Source organism: Pteronotus mesoamericanus, unplaced genomic scaffold (genome assembly GCF_021234165.1).
Source record: "Pteronotus mesoamericanus isolate MK-2021 breed Mesoamerican mustached bat unplaced genomic scaffold, CSHL_Meso_final scaffold_167, whole genome shotgun sequence".
NCBI classification, from domain to species: Eukaryota; Metazoa; Chordata; class Mammalia; order Chiroptera; family Mormoopidae; genus Pteronotus; species Pteronotus mesoamericanus.
This window is the reverse complement of record NW_026555308.1, coordinates 48,245,945-48,263,663: the sequence shown is the minus strand read 5'-3', so window position 1 is coordinate 48,263,663 and position 17,719 is coordinate 48,245,945. Positions and strand designations below refer to the sequence as shown.

Sequence of the window (17,719 nt, the reverse complement as noted above, 5' to 3'; positions counted from 1 at the left end):
TTGCAAACCACTTTTGACACCTTCAATCAGACACAGCACCTCCTCAATACACTACACAAATCTTTTTTTGCCTTTCAGTTGAGTTTTTATCATCCTTGAAATAATAAAGTATAATATGCTGAAAATGTTGCGTATTTTCTTCTCTCATCAATATCAAAATGACTACATAAAAATTCACCAATTTTGATGTTTTTTTAAAATGCATGTCGATATGACAGCTGTTACAATACAACCTAACAAAATTGTTTTGAATGAAGTTAAAGACAACTAAGCACTTCTAAAAGCCATCTTAGGAAAAAGACAAAAAAACAAACAAATGAACTTTTTCACCAACCCAATGTTAACTAATTAAAGCCATAATGTGTTATTATAGCCATGCATTTATTTCAAATAATTCATCAAAGTTATTACTAATAGTGTAGTTGTGTTTTCTAATGTTGGTAAACTTATATACATTTTTCACTTTAATAGCATCTAGGTTGAGCTGCCAGATACTGAAAGTCTCCTTCTTCTGGGTTAAAAGCTTGTTTCACATCCAAACATTTCCTATTAAATGATAAATGTTTTCTGAAAGTTGACTGAACAAGTTACCGCTTAGGAGTTGGAAGAGTTTGGTTGGAAGGAGCTGTAACATCTAATACTATGTCACAGGTGGTCTCTTGCTTCATTAAATGCAGATAGTAGTTTATCACCCCACATCTTCCTTATTTACATCTTTTATCAGAGTTATCATGGTCATTGTAGAATTGTACCATTTCACTATTTCTTTTCCAGATTGACTTTGGTGGAGTTACAGCTGAGATCTGGTATATTATTATAGCTTCACTGAGTCTCCCTCAAGCACATTTTTGCTCTGAGGTTTGCAGATGGGTGTTCCTCTATGTTCTTTTGCAAGGATGTCCAGCTACAACAGCTTCCCCTGTAGTGTTGTTGGCAACACGTGCATAAGTCCCAGCATCTGAAGATCTAACCACTTTAAATATGAGTGAATGAAAACCATTCTAAGACATTATCATTTTGTGAAAATCATCTGCTACCTGTTGTTCCATTTACATAGCAGGGCACATCAGAGTTGGCCATGCACTCATTTTGAAGTCCATTCTGCAGAATATTCTTTCTTCAGTTGACATGTTCTCCGGCACTGAATGTAATGTGGTGGATAATATTTCTCCTGGATTGCATCCTGATCATTCACATCTCCCTTTGAGGATGATCTACTTCTGGTGACATAGTAACTTGCAGTTGTGCATGTTCTGAGTTGTGTTATGGTAAATGTTGTGCCTCACTGTCATAGGAGCTTGACACAGCAGTTTACGAGATGACATCTCCTCAGATGTTAGCTATTGATTTCCACTATGAAGAAGGCTTTCCTTATATTTCAGCTTTCTCTCCAAATCTTTATCTTTAATCAAAAAAAAAATTTTTTTTTTTATGCGGGGGCGGGGGATCCTGTATTTCACAATCAGGAGCCCTTGGCATAGCTTTTGCAGTTTGGGAAGGTTTATCATTTACTGGTGATTGTTGGAGTCCACAGGGGAAGGACTTCTGCGGCTGCTGTCATGCTGTGATGATAATATGGAGACAAGGAAGCTGCCTGTGGGCTGATTACAAGTGGCTGCAACCCTTTGGCCCCAGCTGGAACCAGAAAGAGGGCGCCGAGAAGCAGGGAAAGCAGAGGAGAACATAATGATGTGAAAGCTCACTGCAGAGGAGTTGGAAATCTTTGCTCTGCATACTGGGGGGATGGATGGTAAAGGAAGACTGGTCGGCTAAAGAAGCTGGAGGTTTCTGCAAAATGTATGCTTTTATATACACGACTGTCTTGAGAATTCTTATACTAATTAAACAATATCGAAGCAAAAATAATTTTTAAAAACAGAAAAGATGGACTCTCCCGTACGACACTTAAAGTCAAGTGCCTGACAGGGCTAATTATTAAAATGCAATTAAAAATAATTTGAGTATATAGAAGTTTGCATTAAATCCTGTAAATTTTTTATTATACAAATGGGCTATAATTTGGGGGTGATAGAAGTTTCTGTCTTTATGAGTTTGTAAATATTATACAGATGTTTTGATTTATAAATGCCCAAGGCACCTTGCAATGTTTACTTTAAAAACACTTCAATTATTTCTTTTGTCATATACTGATAAGTGAAAACAGATTAGCACTATGAGGTAGATGTCAGTGGTCATAAGAGGTTAATTTAAACTAAGTGTTCTGTTTATATCTGTTTCAAACAAAAATGTTTTAACTGAGCTGTATGTGTATGTGTTAAAAAAAGGGTAGGGTAGTGGAGGAATAAAATCATGAGTTTTGGAATCAGAAGATCTAATTGGATGCCCTTGGACATGTCAAGCTCTGTGAATGTGGCTTTTTCATTTTAAAATGGTAGAATACATACCCACCAATGTTACTATCTGTTTGTCTGGCCCTGTCCAAACATACTACACACCATGTTCCAACTCTCATGGCCATTGTGGCAAATGGATATTTATAGTGCATGCCATAGACTGTTTACGGTCACCTGACTTTGTTCGCACTACATACCCTGCTAATACAGTCTACCACAACAATTTGGCTTTAAGATTTTTTGTTCTTAGGAAGCTAACCATTCTAGGTTATACACACATTATCATATTACTGTACATGCATAATACCAGGAAGTAGTTATTTTAATTCCTGTATTTCGCCTATAAAAGAAGCCTAAGAAAAACTTACTGATTTTTTTCTATAACACACACATACAATGGTACACAGGAAAGTTAGAGGAGTTTACCTGATGTTTGTGTCATCATCTTGAGTTGTATCATCGTCACCATTTTTATAACGCGTTCATTTTTTTCATTTAGCCATAACCAATACGATAGGTGTGATTCTTAACTCATATTTTGCAAATGAGAAAATGGAGCACAAGATAGTATCTTATTATCAAAAATACACGATGCAGTATATAGATGATGTATCATAGAATTATACATTTGAAACCAATATAATTTCATTAACCAATCGACCCTCCAAAAATATTTACATAATAGAATAGGGATTTAACCCAAGGATCTTTTGACACAAGAGCTTCTGCTCTTAACAACTACTCTATCAGTATCACTGAAGGAAGCAATAGTTACAGTTTAAGTGATCAGAGATATGTAACTACAAATCATAAAGATAAAAATAGTGTTCCTGCTCTGGCAGGTGTGGCTCAGTGGATTGAGTGTCTGCCTGAGAACCAAAAGGTTGCAGGTTGAATTCCCAGTCAGGGCACATGCCTAGGTTGTAGACCAGGTCCCCATTTGGGGGCACATGAGAGGCAACCACACATTGATGTTTCTTTCCCTCTCTTTCCCCCTCCCTTGCCTTTCTCTAAAAATAAATCAATAAAATATTTAAAAAATATAGTGTTCCTTCCCAATCTTAAATAAATAAATATGTCTGATTTGTGAAGGACTTTAATATTTGAACTGTTATTGCTTTAGAGTATAAGAAAGTCATGACTATTATAACACCTATATTCTTTAGCTATACAGATTCAAAATTAGCCAAAGATGCTTTTTTTTCTAGCATAATCTAGATGAATATAACTTTTATTCTCATTATCATTTATGTATGGTGCATTAAGTTAAAAAATTTAAGCCAGTAAATTTATGTTCAAGAGTCTTATTACTTTCATTCCACATTTACTTGTCCTTTATTAACTCCCTATTCCAGAATGCAAATGTTATTATCATTATTACCAGAAATGATTTTTAAAATTTTACCATGGACACAGTTATGCACATATATAACTGATTACTGTTAATCAGTAATATGCAAATGTGAAAAGAGGAAAATAAAATATTTTATGAGTCTATGAATATGTTGAAATTTTAAGAATGTCAGTTATATATGACATTCAAATGGGTAATTTAAGTGTCAATATCTACTTATTTTTCTACTTATCTATATAACTATGCACATTTACCCACACGTGCATAATATATAGGTATATGCATATATGTATATGTATTTAATATGTACATGTGTGTGCATACACATATATAGAGAGAATTCTATACCAATGTAGTTCCAATAACAATTATTGATAGATTCTTAGAGGAGTAAACTGTATAAATGTTACAATGGAAGCAGTGTGATCCTTGTCCTACAGGGTGCTATAATGAAGATAAGATAACAAAATCATCACTGTCAACAAATATTTAAAACATCTGATATATGCACATGTGTGTGTGTGTATACACTTTTTAAGTGAATTAAAATGCAGATAACAATCAAGTGTAGCTAATTATGGAAGACATTTTCAAGACAATGAATCTTATGCAGGGAAGACCTTAGATGTAGAGAATATATCTCAAAGTATAAAGTAAATTATAGAATACTATAGATATGAAAAAGAGAATACTACATGAAAGCACCACCTGAAAAACACATAATAATTTTTATAAATCTTTTTATAAGAGATTCTCAGGGAATCAACTTTTGGGGAGCAGAAAGGGCATACTTAAAAATTTTTCAGTTGAAGATTTGGATGTCAAATAAATTAAATTGATGAAAATGTAGAACTGCTGAACAGTAGCCTAAGGTGGTTAGAAGGAAATCTCATGAAGGAGTCATAGCAGATACTTATATTGAGCCAGAAGTGACATTGAAAAAAATTTTGGGAATGGGAAGAGCAATGTATACAACTCCCTTTTCTGAGGCCTACTTTTGTTAGCAGGACACTGCAGTATCAAGAGAACCACGTCACCAACAGAATTTGTTTTCCAGGGTGTTAAAGCAGACTGAAAAACTGGCCATAACCCTTCAGTCCTCCTGTGTTCATGCCCTTTCAATGTGGCTCTGGGTTTCTTTCCATCAAGGAGTGAATCCAATTGAGTTACTTTTTCTATTTCTTGAATATAAGCTGGCTGTGTGATTTGGTTGGCCAACAGAATGTAGAACAAATGACAGAATGCCAATGCTGAGCCTAGGCTCAGGAGTCCAGCGTCACTTCCACTTTGCCCAGCTGTCATATACACAAGTTCCAGCTGGCCTACTGAAGAGCGAGGGATGATGGAGAGAGAAACATTGTCCCAGCCGTAGTCATTCCACATAAGCATTTCTCACTGGATATACTGCTGAGCTCAGACATGTAAGTAAACTCCACTGAGATAAGAATTGCCCAGGTAAAGTTAGACCAACTGCCAAATCACAGAATCATAAGTTAAATAAGTGGTTGTTATTTTTAAACTATTAAGATACATGTTCCTTGATTTGACGTTTCCTCTTCTTTTCCCTGTTAGTTCCTCCCTCCTCCCCTCTTGTTACTGTCAGTTTGTTTTTTCTTTCAATGTTGCTGGTTATATTTTTCTTGCTGGTTTGTGTTGTTGATTAGGTTCTACTTATAGGTGAGATCATATGATACTTGTCTTTCACCCCCTGGTTTATTTCGCTTAGCATAATGCTCTCCAGTTCCATCCATGCTGTTGTGAAGGGTAGTAGCTCTTTCTTTCTTTCTGCTGCATAGTATTTGATTGTGTAAATGTGCCATAGTTTTTTGATCCACTCATTTATTGATGGGTACTTAGGTTGCTTCCAGCACTTGGCTATTCTAAATTGTGCTACCATGAACATTGGGGTGCATAGGTTCTTTTGTGTTGATATTTTGGGATTCTTAGGATATAATCCCAGCAATGGAATTGCTGGGTCAAAAGGCAGCTCCATTTTCAGCTTTTTGAGGAAATTCCAAACTGTTTTCCACAGTGTCAGTACCAGTCTACATTCCCACCAACAGGGTACTAGGGTTCCCTTTTCTCCACAACCTCCCCAGCACTTGTTTGTTTATTTGTTTATGCTGGCCATTCTGACCTGTGTGAAGTAGTATCTCACCGTGGTTTTAATATGCATTTCTCTGATGAATAGTGATGCTGAGCATCCTTTCATATGTCTCTGGCTCTGTGTATGTCCTCCTTGGAGAAGTGTTTGTTCCGGTCCTTTACCCATTTTTTTAATTGGATTGTTTGTCTTCCTGGAGTGGAGTCGTGAGTTCTTTATATATTTTAGAGATCAAACCTTTGTACGAGGCATCATTGGTAAATATATTTTCCCATATAGTTGGTTCCCTTTTCATTTTGCTGAACGTGTATAAAGGACCCATGGAAAAAGCCAAAGTGGGGAAGGATTGAGGGTAGGAGGTGGGGGTGGGTGGAGTAGGAGAAAGTGGTGGCAGAAAATTGGAGACAAATGTATTTGAACAATTAAAAAATAGAAAAAATAAATAAAATTAATTAAAAAAATAATAAAAAAGAAACTTCCCCATGGGGGAAAAAGAACTATTACGATATGGAGTGGTTTGTTATACAGCAAAAGCTAACTAATGTACATGGTCAATACACCCCTGCCAGGGGAATAAGATTACTGTAATCTATCATGCAGGTAATCTAAATGCATTCCTACCCTCTATAAAATAGGTTTAATTGAAAACGTACTCAATTATAATATAAACTTCTTTTTCACCAAAATGCATTAGTCAAGTCCAAGGTGTCAGTCTTGCTTCTTTAAGGCCTAACATATATACACTGTGAGTTCTGGATTCTGCTTCTGATATATGAACACAAGGTGGCTTTGATTACCCAATTCACTTTTGGAGTAATCATTATAAAACTGACTTGTGGTTTTAAATCATTTGTATTAGAATGCCACACAACTATCTAAAATGTCAAAGAGAAGAAAGGAATTTTTCTGCATAAAACATTTTTTATATTTTAGGCAGGCTGAGTGTAACTCCAAATTGAGAAGCTTTCTAACATTTCACATAGTTGTCTTTCTGTGCACAGACTTTGTATGTGTGTATGAGTGTATCAAATAATGAATGGTAATATAAAGCAAACTGCCTTTCTTATTGTCTAATGTTAATTAGAGCCAAATGTCCCTTCCACAAAGCAGCTAATGTACTTTAATTAGTCTGTCTTGTGCAGATGTGACAAAAGGGAACATGCAATTGTAAGGGAATAAAAAGTACACATTGTACTAATAATTGTCCACAATGTGAAATACTATTTCTTTTCCCCTGTGAGTAACTTGATTACTTGACAAATCATCCTCTCTATACTATTTAAATATGTAATGAAATATTATATAAATGAAATAATGTAAATTATTCATTTACAATAATATATACTTATAATTACCTTTATATTTACTGAAGCATTTTATTTCCATTTACCTTTCTTTCATAGTTTTAAACAATACAAAGCTCGAAGTGTTTAATGTTCTACTGGTATAAATTCTTAACATAAAAATGGATGTTATTTTACATGCAGAAGAGCCTTGGTAACAGTCATAATTGGTGTTGAATGTTAACCTTTTCTGTTAAAATGGGCAAATCTCTTTACCTTACTATGATTAATTTTCTTCATCTATTAAATTGGGATAAGAATACCTACAATGGTAGTGGATGGAAGTGGTTGAAAAGATTAAGAAAGAAGTGTATAAAATGGACAGGTCACAGATGTCTTTCTTATATTGCCCAATTATTAGGAAACAGAAATAGAATCCATTAATATAAGTTTAAGTTTCCAGATATGGATTGTTTCTTGATCTCTCACTCTCTTAAGATATTTTTATCTGTCTTTTTACTTGTTTACCAGAGAACACTTTCTCCCCTTAGAATTCCTGTGATGTTGTATGATAAACATTCGGGGACCTCACTCAATCAAATGCTGATATATCTGGAAAAGAAACTCCCTAAATAAAATAGAAGGGTTTAGAAAAGAACAACTACTGTCTTCAGGGACTGTGTATTCTGCCCAAAGGAGGAAGCTGATTTTCCCCAAAGTGATGATGAAAAGGATAATTGAAAGGAAAAGGATGCTGTAGAGGTCACATTTCATCCCAATTTCAGTGGTACTGTTTTTGCAGCCCTGTTCCATGGCATATTTGTCAGTATTCTTGGAGTCGGCAGTCATCTCTGGCAGAGGCTTTTTGATTCCATCATCAGCTCCTATGGTGCGGCTTCAGAGGGAGTTGCTGCCCTAGTGAATGGCCGCTTCATGGTTGTGGGAATTAGTCCTCGACCTGTGTGACAATCTGGTTTTGGCCTTCAGTATTTCCATCAGTTTTTCAGTCACTTAATTCCCTGCACTGAATGTCTTTCTTATTAAAATACCTAAGGAGTTTTCTGTCACTGGAATTAAACCCTGACTGATAAAAGTTTTAACATATTTTTGATAAGGAAATCACCCAACAGAGTGGGATTGTAGGAGAGAAATAATGATACGGAGATAGAGTACATTGAGATTATGGGGATTCTTAAATGCCTTGGTAAGGAACTGGAATTCCTTCTAAAATGCATGAGAAGCCACAAGAGACCTTAGAGAAGAGAAGTAGCGTGATCAATATGTATTTTAAAAAGAGGACTCTGGAGCCTGTGCATGGAGTAAATAGAAGCATGACAGACAGGAAGCAAGCAGTCTGATGTGGTGGAAGCTGCTGGAGCCAGCATTAATCACGGCATGGAATAAGAGATGGTCCTCTGAGATAGCGCCCCTTCACGAACAACAGGCATAAAACTGTTATTAGTACTATTATAAAAATAATCAAGAAGAGCCCATATTTTTTCATATTGAAGCAAACAGCTGTCACTTTAACACTTCAAGGGTACAGCTGACAACGTGGGTATGGTGATACGTAAATGGAGGGATATGAGGTGCAGATATCAAGTATCATTTCTCTGTTAGAGTATTCTTAGAAAAGTGTATCAGTTCTTAAAGCTTAAGTACATGAGTTGCTTTAACTCAACCTATACAGCATTGGCAGAATCAAAAACAGCTTAAATATTCCCTAGTAATAAACACCAAGTGCCCATCCTCGTATTGTATAAATAACTCTCCACACAGTAGTTTTCTTACTCTCCATGATACCTACCATAGTGATAACACCCTGACACTCCAAGAGAAAGTTAAGCATTCTCAGGTATCACAATTATAAAGTGCAGACTTCTGGCTTGCTAATCATTTTAAATCAGACTGTACATAGGAAGCACAAATTCCTACTCAGCAACTGTAGCAGGTTTAGAGATGAACACTTACTAGCATATCTTGAAGCACTGGGATTACCAGCCATGGCTCCCTTTGCCCTGCATTTATACCTTCCTCCAGCACACTTCACTCACCCCTGGCCTTGATGTATCTGAGACAGAAAATCTGCTTGCTGTATCCACATTTCTAAAATACATTCCACCCTGTAGAAGTCTAAAAAATATTTTAAATAGTGCAATATATTTAGCCACATGGGGTTTTCAATACTATTATCCATAAAAACTGATAAATTATTTATTTCAGGTCCATATACTTGGGTAATTACTCCAGTTAAAAACAGGTGAAAATGAATATGGATAAAAGAACTTTAAAATTGAATCCAAACTTTGTATTTGATTATTCCTTCATCTTTATTATTTTAAATTAAGTTTAAATTCATTACCTGTATAACCAAAATGGAAGGAAAAAAACTCTCATTTAAAAATTGTATACTCAATGCTAATTTATTACATTCATCAGTTACAATAAATTGTGCCTACATGTTTATTTAATTTCACTCCATATTTAAATATTATATGAATATGTATTTTATCTCTACAGTGAAAGTTTTGCAGAAATACGAAAGTGGATGGTACACAAGGAAGGAGAAAATATAAAAGAATGGAAGAAGCACAATTGTTTAGAACAGTGATCTCACCTAGAGTATAACCCTATCAATTCCTTGGACACAGACAATATGATTAGCAGCTTTTCCTCCGTACAGAAAGTGCTGGGGGGAAGTGGGAGTACAATGGAAAGCGGGAACACTATTCTATGCCTTTTTTTGCCCCTCTCCCCTCATATGGCATATTTCTATTTATAAGTTCATTTATGTCTTGGTAAAAATCAACTTCTGTAGAATAACTGGCACACTGATTATTTGTATCCAGTTTTATAGATTTAGGAAAACCCCGACACTTCAGGATACAGCCCTCAGTGAAGAGATACAAAATTTTAGCATTTTGTGATCTCATTTTGATTTGAACTGCATTTCTGGACTTTAGGAATTCCAAATTATTCCTCTTGTTTGCAGACAAAGCAAAGTTCAGTGAGGCAGTGTTCTTCATTATGGAAGATTTAACTCAGTAATGGCCTGGGCCAACTGGAGAATGAAGAAAAGCAATTTAAAAAGAGCACAGGATCTGTTTTAACAATAGTCACTTGTTCATGATACAAAATGAATAATTTAGATGGCCATTAACCACAATCATTTTAGGTGGGCAAAGGCAAACGGAAAACTGTATAATTTTATGAATGCTAAATGCATTTTGTTTAAGAGAAATTTATAACTGAACTACAATATTAAAACAAAAAAACTATTTGATTACTTGTGAACTCATCTGTTTTAAATTACAAAATGATTTGTCTTTTTTCTAATTTTAAACATTTTATTATAGAAATTTATAAAAATATACCAGCCATCCAGCTTCAACAATGATGGTTAATATTCAACAGTCATGGTCAATATTGTTTCAACTAAATCCTCACCCAATTTCTCCAATCACCCACACAGATTATTTTGATAAAGATATATATTTTACCATTCAATCTGTAAATTTTTAAAATTATTTATCATTATGTTCAGTTTTAATGTCAGTTCTGAGTTCTTCTCATTGGAATGAAGCAAAGGAAGTGAGCCACATTTACTAACAAAAATCACCATTCATTTTTTTAATTCAAACTTTTATTATTAAAAAAAATTGAAACATAAAATGTTGGAAGAATAGGAAATTATCTGTATACCCACTACCCATATTCAACAGTTTTTAACATTTTGCCATGTTACTCTTGACAAGTACACACATTTTACATAACCAAAATATCATTAGCATAACTAAGAAATCTAGCACTTCTTTATACAAACATTCAATATTTAGTTCTTATTTGAACATCTCTGTCTTTTGGAGCCAGTTTTTCTAACCAGATCCAATCAAAGTTCATTTACTACATTTGGCTGTAATGTTTCCTTAATCTTTTTAGTTTACAATAGCCTCTTTGCTTTTTGTTGTTGTTGTTATTATTGTTGTTGTTTTGACATTGAGTTTTTCAAAAGCCAGTTTACTTGTAGGAGCAAAGGAACTGAGCCACAGTTACCAACATAAATCACAATTCTGCTTGTCTTCCATGAATATAATAGTGTGGCTACTACAGTGGCTAATTAGTGAGATAAAGATAGTGAACATATTTTAAGTTGCCTGAAGAGCTTATAATCATTATTTCTGTATATTACTTATAAAACGGCTCTTTGAATGCTTGTTGAATGAGTTCAAAGAATCTATATTTTATGGCCAAGTACTCTCATAAAATTCATGTCTATATCACATATGTGCACTCATAAAAGTTATAATAGTACCTACTTCATATCATCTGAATGAAATGTGACCATGCATGTAGAGCCCTCGACACAAGTCCTGGCCTATGATATACTTATATATTCAAACTCTATCTTAAGTATTTGAACTTAATATTAGTGTTGATTATTATTGAAAGTGATTTTGTAATAGCAACCAAAAAGGAATGTAGATCTGCAAACTCTTCTGGAGAAGACTTGCCTGCCTGATCACTCATGGACAGAGAACACTTTAAAACCTTAAAAACACTTAGGTCTTGGATTTATTTCTTCTGTATTCACAAGTGTCAAAAGTAACCTTTTATCAATTATACCTAAACCATTGCCATAAAACCATGGTTTTGTTTCCTTAATGCATGACTTTCAAATAGCCTCGATACAAACCACATGCACATTCTAAGGGTGATTATCAATAGCTATTGTTCTCTTCCCCCTGAAAAATCTGCCTAGAATTAATGACTGAGACAGTTTGCTCTTGCTCTCTAGTACATTAATTTCTACATATGAGTGTCAAGTTGGGAGAGAAACTGGATAAAGTGGGAGGGTTAATATAATTCGTTATTAAGAAGAGTGCATCAATCAAGAAAAAATATAAAGATAAAACAGAATAACTACTTCTGTCTGCATTTCAGTAGCATAAACCATTTTCTCTCTTGCAAGACAAGAGCAGTCTAGTGGGTGATGGACTCTTAACTTAAATGAACCAAATCAACAGCAATGTAACACCATCTACTTTAGTTCTAAAATATAAATGCTGTATTAAAGTCCATAATTAAAACAACTAAATCTATATAAAATATACAATAAATATATAAGAATATACACATAAAATAAATGGATTCACAAATATAGTACGAAAATATATTATCTATCATCTATAATTAGAATATGTTATATTAAACTTATCACACATGTTAACCTAAAACCCGATATACTTTTAAAATTTTAAATTTTCTGACTATAAAGGTGTGGGTTTATTTCTGGGTCCTCTATTCTGTTCCACTGATCTATATGTTTGTTTTCAAGTCAGTATCAGGCTGTTTTGATCACTATGGCCCTGAAGTATAATTTGATAATAGGTAGTGTGACTGATTGCTCTAACTTTGTTCTTCCTTCTCAGGATCACTGCTGCTATGTGGGATCTTTTGTGGTTCCATATAAATTTTTGAAATACTTGTTCTAGTTCTGTGAAATATGTCATTGGACTCTTGATAGGAATTGTACTGTATGTATAGATTGCTTTGGGTAGTATGGATATTTTAATGATGTTAATTCTTCCTATCCATGAATAGTGTATGTGCTTCCACTTCTTTGTATCTTCTTCAGTTTCTTTCTTCAGTGTCTTATAATTTTCCAAATACAGGTGTCTCACAACCTTGGTTAGGTTAATTCCTAGGTATTTTATTCTTTTTGAAGCAATTGTAAATGGGTTTTCTTAATTTCCCTTTCTGTTAGTCCATTATTGGCATATAAAAATGCAACTGATTCTGGATATTAATTTTGTATCCTGCTACTTTGCTGAATTCATTTATCAGTTATACTAGTTTCTTGGTAGAATCTTTAGGGTTCTATATGTACAGTGTCATGTTATCTGCAAATAAAAAGTTTTACTTCCTCCTTTCCAATTTAGATACCTTTTATTTCTTCTTCTTGTCTGATTCCTGTGGCTAGGACTTCCAGTACTATGTTGAATAAGAGAGGTCAAAGTGGACATCCCTGCCTTGTTCCTGATCTTAAGGGCAATGCTTGTAGTTTTTGCCCACTGAGTATGATGCTGGCAGTAGGTCTGGCATATATGACCTTTATTATGTTTAGATATATTCTTTCTAGTCAAACTTTGCTGAGAATTTTTATCCTAAATAGATGCTGGATTTTACCAAAAGCTTACAACATTTTAATGTAATTAATTGAATAGATTTTTTGCTCCAGTAATTTGACATTTTACCTATATTACATACAAAATTTTCATATTTTTTTTGGTTTACTTATGGGCTTCTTATTTAAATCCAATAATTTATTTTCTTTCTATACATCACTACTTATTTCCAATTATAGGGACTTTATAGTCTGTCTTAGTATTTGCTAACTCTAGTTCCTTGTTACAGTTTCTCTTTTTGAGTGTTTCTCTACTCTTTCATGTTTCTGTTCTAATACAAAACTTATTCTCAATTTGTCCAACTCCATATAAAGTGTCTTGGTATATTTTTCAGGATTGTGTTTAATTTACAAGGTAATTTAGGGAGAACTGGTATCTTTACAATATTGACTTATCTATGAACATGTACAAAGTTCTAGGGTGATAGAAGACAGAGAAATGGTACAATGCCTGGATAATTAATTGATGTTAAGGTATCATTTTAGTTTTTATATACAAAAAAAAATCTGTCTCAGATAACTTTCAGAACTTTTAAGCATTTCTTAACTGTTGTTGGTGTTTTCTTTTTTCTTGTTAATGTAGTTCAAGCAATACATAAAGTGCTTACTAGCTAATGTGCATAAATAATGCAAAGCATTTACCTACAAATATTGTATGGCTCACTCAATATTCTAGATGAAACAAATTATCCTAGATTAGCATCTGATTGTTTTAAAATTTCTTAAATTGCTACCTTAAATTTTAATGGATTCTAAACATAAAATATGAGTTTAGAAATAAACAGGAAAGGGGTAGATTTTAACTGTATGTTTTTTCCTTCTTTCTTCTTTATTCCTTTAGTATCTGTGACCACCATCTGCTCAATTTCATATTATATTTGCTTTCCCTTTTAATTTGACTCATAATTCAATAGTTATCTTACCTTAATTAAAATAGAACTTTATAACATTATCATTGATGCTAAATGGTGATTTCCTTGGGGCATATATATTTCATTTGATAATGAACATAATACTCCAAGTAGTTGCTTTTTATAGAAATATGTTCATACCTAAAAATAATCAGAATGTATTGAATCTTATCTAAGAACCTGAACCAATTATTATTAGTTGAATTTAAATTGCAGTTACATGACAGATGCAGGCCACATAGGTGTTTGTTTATTTTCTATATGCTACCTGTTTTCTGTGCAATACATTTAGGGTAACCAACCATCCAGGCTTGCCCAGGACTATCACGTTTGGGCACTAGAAGCCAAGTCCAGGAAACCTCTCAGTCTCGGGCCAACTGGCACAGCTGGCCACAACATATTCTACAAAGACCTTTATTTTTAAGAGAAAATACAAATTGCTTTAAAATGAATACTGCATGTAACCATCAGTGATTTAGTCAGTATAATACATGTTCCTATATTTTGAGAGAAACAGTATGTCTATATTAAGAATTATTTCAAACCTGATTTAAAAGTGCATGGGTTCAAAGAAAGAACTTACTGTATTATAACAAAGATCTATGATGCAATCAAATAAATTTTATTTTTCTAAGCTACTTTCTCTGTTAGCCTGCGCTGAATCAATACTTCTCAATTTGCTTTCAACTTTAAGGCTTTCACAACTAATGCAACACAGCAGTGTAAACCACAGAGAAACAAACTTCTGAAGCTTTTAAATATGGAGTGTAGGGTAGAGCGTATGCTATAACCATTGCTTTAAAGAAACAAGAAACTATTTTCATGTCACAAAAGGAGAAAATTTTACAGTGGTTGCTGAAATATTGCTTACACCTTTTTCTCAACAGTGTCCATCAACTCTGATGAGATTATAAATATCCAAGGATTTGCCAACACATAGCATAATGTTCTTGAATCTCACTTTTGACAAAAATCATCTTTTACAGTATAGTGAATTTCAAGGAAATCTTAGGGCATACCTCAGGAGAATTTCAAGAAGGCAGGAAAAATGATGGTAAACAAAATGCTTAAATATGACTTTTCCCTTAAATTTGGGGGGTACATAATATTGCAAAGAGAAATAACCTATTTTTGAAAATATCACCAGACTGACAATGATTCAAGAAAAATCTTACTGCTGCAACAATTGAAAAAATGTTTCATCTGTCTTTCAGGTCAAAGCACATTATACACCATGCTAAAAGATTCCAGTGGGCCCAGAAGAAAATCTAAGATTGTCACAATACATACAACCACTACACTCATAACCCAATTTATCTAAAGCTATCAAATTAGCTTCCAAACCAAAGCACTTTGAATACTCATTCTTCCAGAATCACAGCATATTAAATTCTCTTTCTGTGGCACTGTCGACCTCATATTTCTGTGAATAACACCTTCCACGTTCTTCTCCTACTGTATCACTCCCATCTACCCTACTGTCTAGACATTCTTTTTAGCCATGTCTGTAAAGCACCTCAACATATCCTTCACTCCTGTGCTAAGTGAGGTGTCCTGAAATTTTAACATAAAACATCTTATACTTTTACTGTATATCTTTGTAATTGTATATATCCATATTATCACCTTATAATGACAATAATATTAGCCTACTTTCACTGAGTACTTTTTACATTGCAGGCATTGTGCTACACACATTTATTATTTTACTTATTAAAAACAATATTAAGATAGTTCTTATTATATGTTTTATTTTACATATAATGAAATCAGAGACATAGAAGGGTGAGGTTTCTTGCTTCATTCAGGCAGCTAAAAAAGGTGAATTGGAAGCTATAAATCAGAGTCTACCCTGGTAATGTGTTTTACATATATAGTTTTCCACCATGTTATCCAACGTAGCACTCAACACAGATTTCTGTGGACGACTTTAAAAGATGTACTTCTAAAAAATTAGGAAATATAGCGTGACCAGAACACCAGTCTATCCACTTGCCAGACCTCTGAACAAAAGTCTAACTAGTTTGTGGACAAACAATACAGAGAAAGTGGTAAATTAGAGTAGGATTTCATTCACAAGGTGGCTTCAGGGACCCCAGAAACTTCCCAAATCCTGTCCTTAAATTCTTTACAGAAAAGGTTTAAAAGCCTCTCAACCTGCACAAAAACACACAGAGTTTTAAAATAATACATGAATATCTATGCATATATATATTTAAGTAGTGTGTCTATGTAGAAAATTAGTATTAGATAAACAATAGGTAGAATTAGAATTAGAAAAATGACAGATTGATAAATAGAAGCATAGATAGATGATAAGCAGATAGAAAGATAGCAAGTGAAGCACCATGAAAAAAATGACAATGATTGTGATGTTACAAAGGGGAGGTAGACTGGTGATAAGGAAAATGACAAAAAAAGAAAAGAAAAGAAAAAAATATTCACAAGTTACAGAAAAAGAAAAAATACAGTATGCGTTTAGGAAACACTAAAAAGGCAGTCCCATTAAAAGTATGCTTATGATATTGGCTTTTTTTTATTAACTAACCTTGATTAGGAATACCAATTTAATTTAATCTCAGTTTTTATTCAATAAGGCAAACAGCTGAGTATAAAACATATGTATAATATACTTTCTTATATGAAAGTAATAGCCACAAGAAGAGTATGTTGCTATGAATTCTATCTTCTCATTACCGCTGGCTATTTCCAAAATAGCTTATATTTTGCTATGTTGATACTCCAGTTATTTATTTTTCTGTCAACTTTCAATTAGTCTCATACCATCACAATTACAACAAAGTGCATGTGATTTCAAATCTCATATATTTTATTACCCTTTTTTTGGTTTTGTATACTTTCTCAATAATTAAGTCTTTCCCAATTTTATTTCCTTTTGCAGTTCTGGCCAGATATACGAGCATTATTTTCCTTCAGACTGCTAGAGCTGCATTTGCTGCTTGTTTTAGTATGCACGCTTTTATAATATGCCTTCTTAATGGCTTTCCATATACACCTCTTTGTCCTTTTCATTCTGTGTGCCTGTTCCTTCTGCCAGCGTTCTCCTTATGCTTCACACTCTTTCCCTCTACAGGCAAGTTTTTTCTTTAAGGATATTTACTTCATATCTGTGTGAAATCCATCTATCCTAAAGCGTTTTCTAATTCCTTCCAAAACTAAAATCCATGTCTTGTGTGCCTCAAGCTAAGTTTTTAGTTTTATGTTCCTCCACACCTGGGCCTAAATGAGGCAGAAGCAGCATAATGAACTCTGACCAAATTTCAAGGCTGGCGTATGCGGCAAGGCAAGGTTGTTGTGCTTCGGTTGCACTGGGTGACAGTGGCCAGGAGACTGTTCACTAATAAAATATAAGCAAGTGGTGAGAGAGTCACTGTATCAAAGTATTGCTCACAAAAGGCGAAGAGAACTTTAAACAGTTTGTCCTCTCTGGAAAACGATGCTGATTACAAAGCATCATAAACAAATTTTAAAATCTATTCTCAGGGATCCAAAACTCCAAAACCACATC

The 17,719-nt window shown here is 33.9% G+C and overlaps 1 pseudogene; it reads right to left on the bottom strand.

The window, feature by feature from the left end:
* Nucleotides 1-464: 464 nt before the first annotated feature.
* Nucleotides 465-17,719, bottom strand: part of LOC129083554 (myotilin-like) — a 104,035-nt pseudogene continuing 86,780 nt past the window's right edge.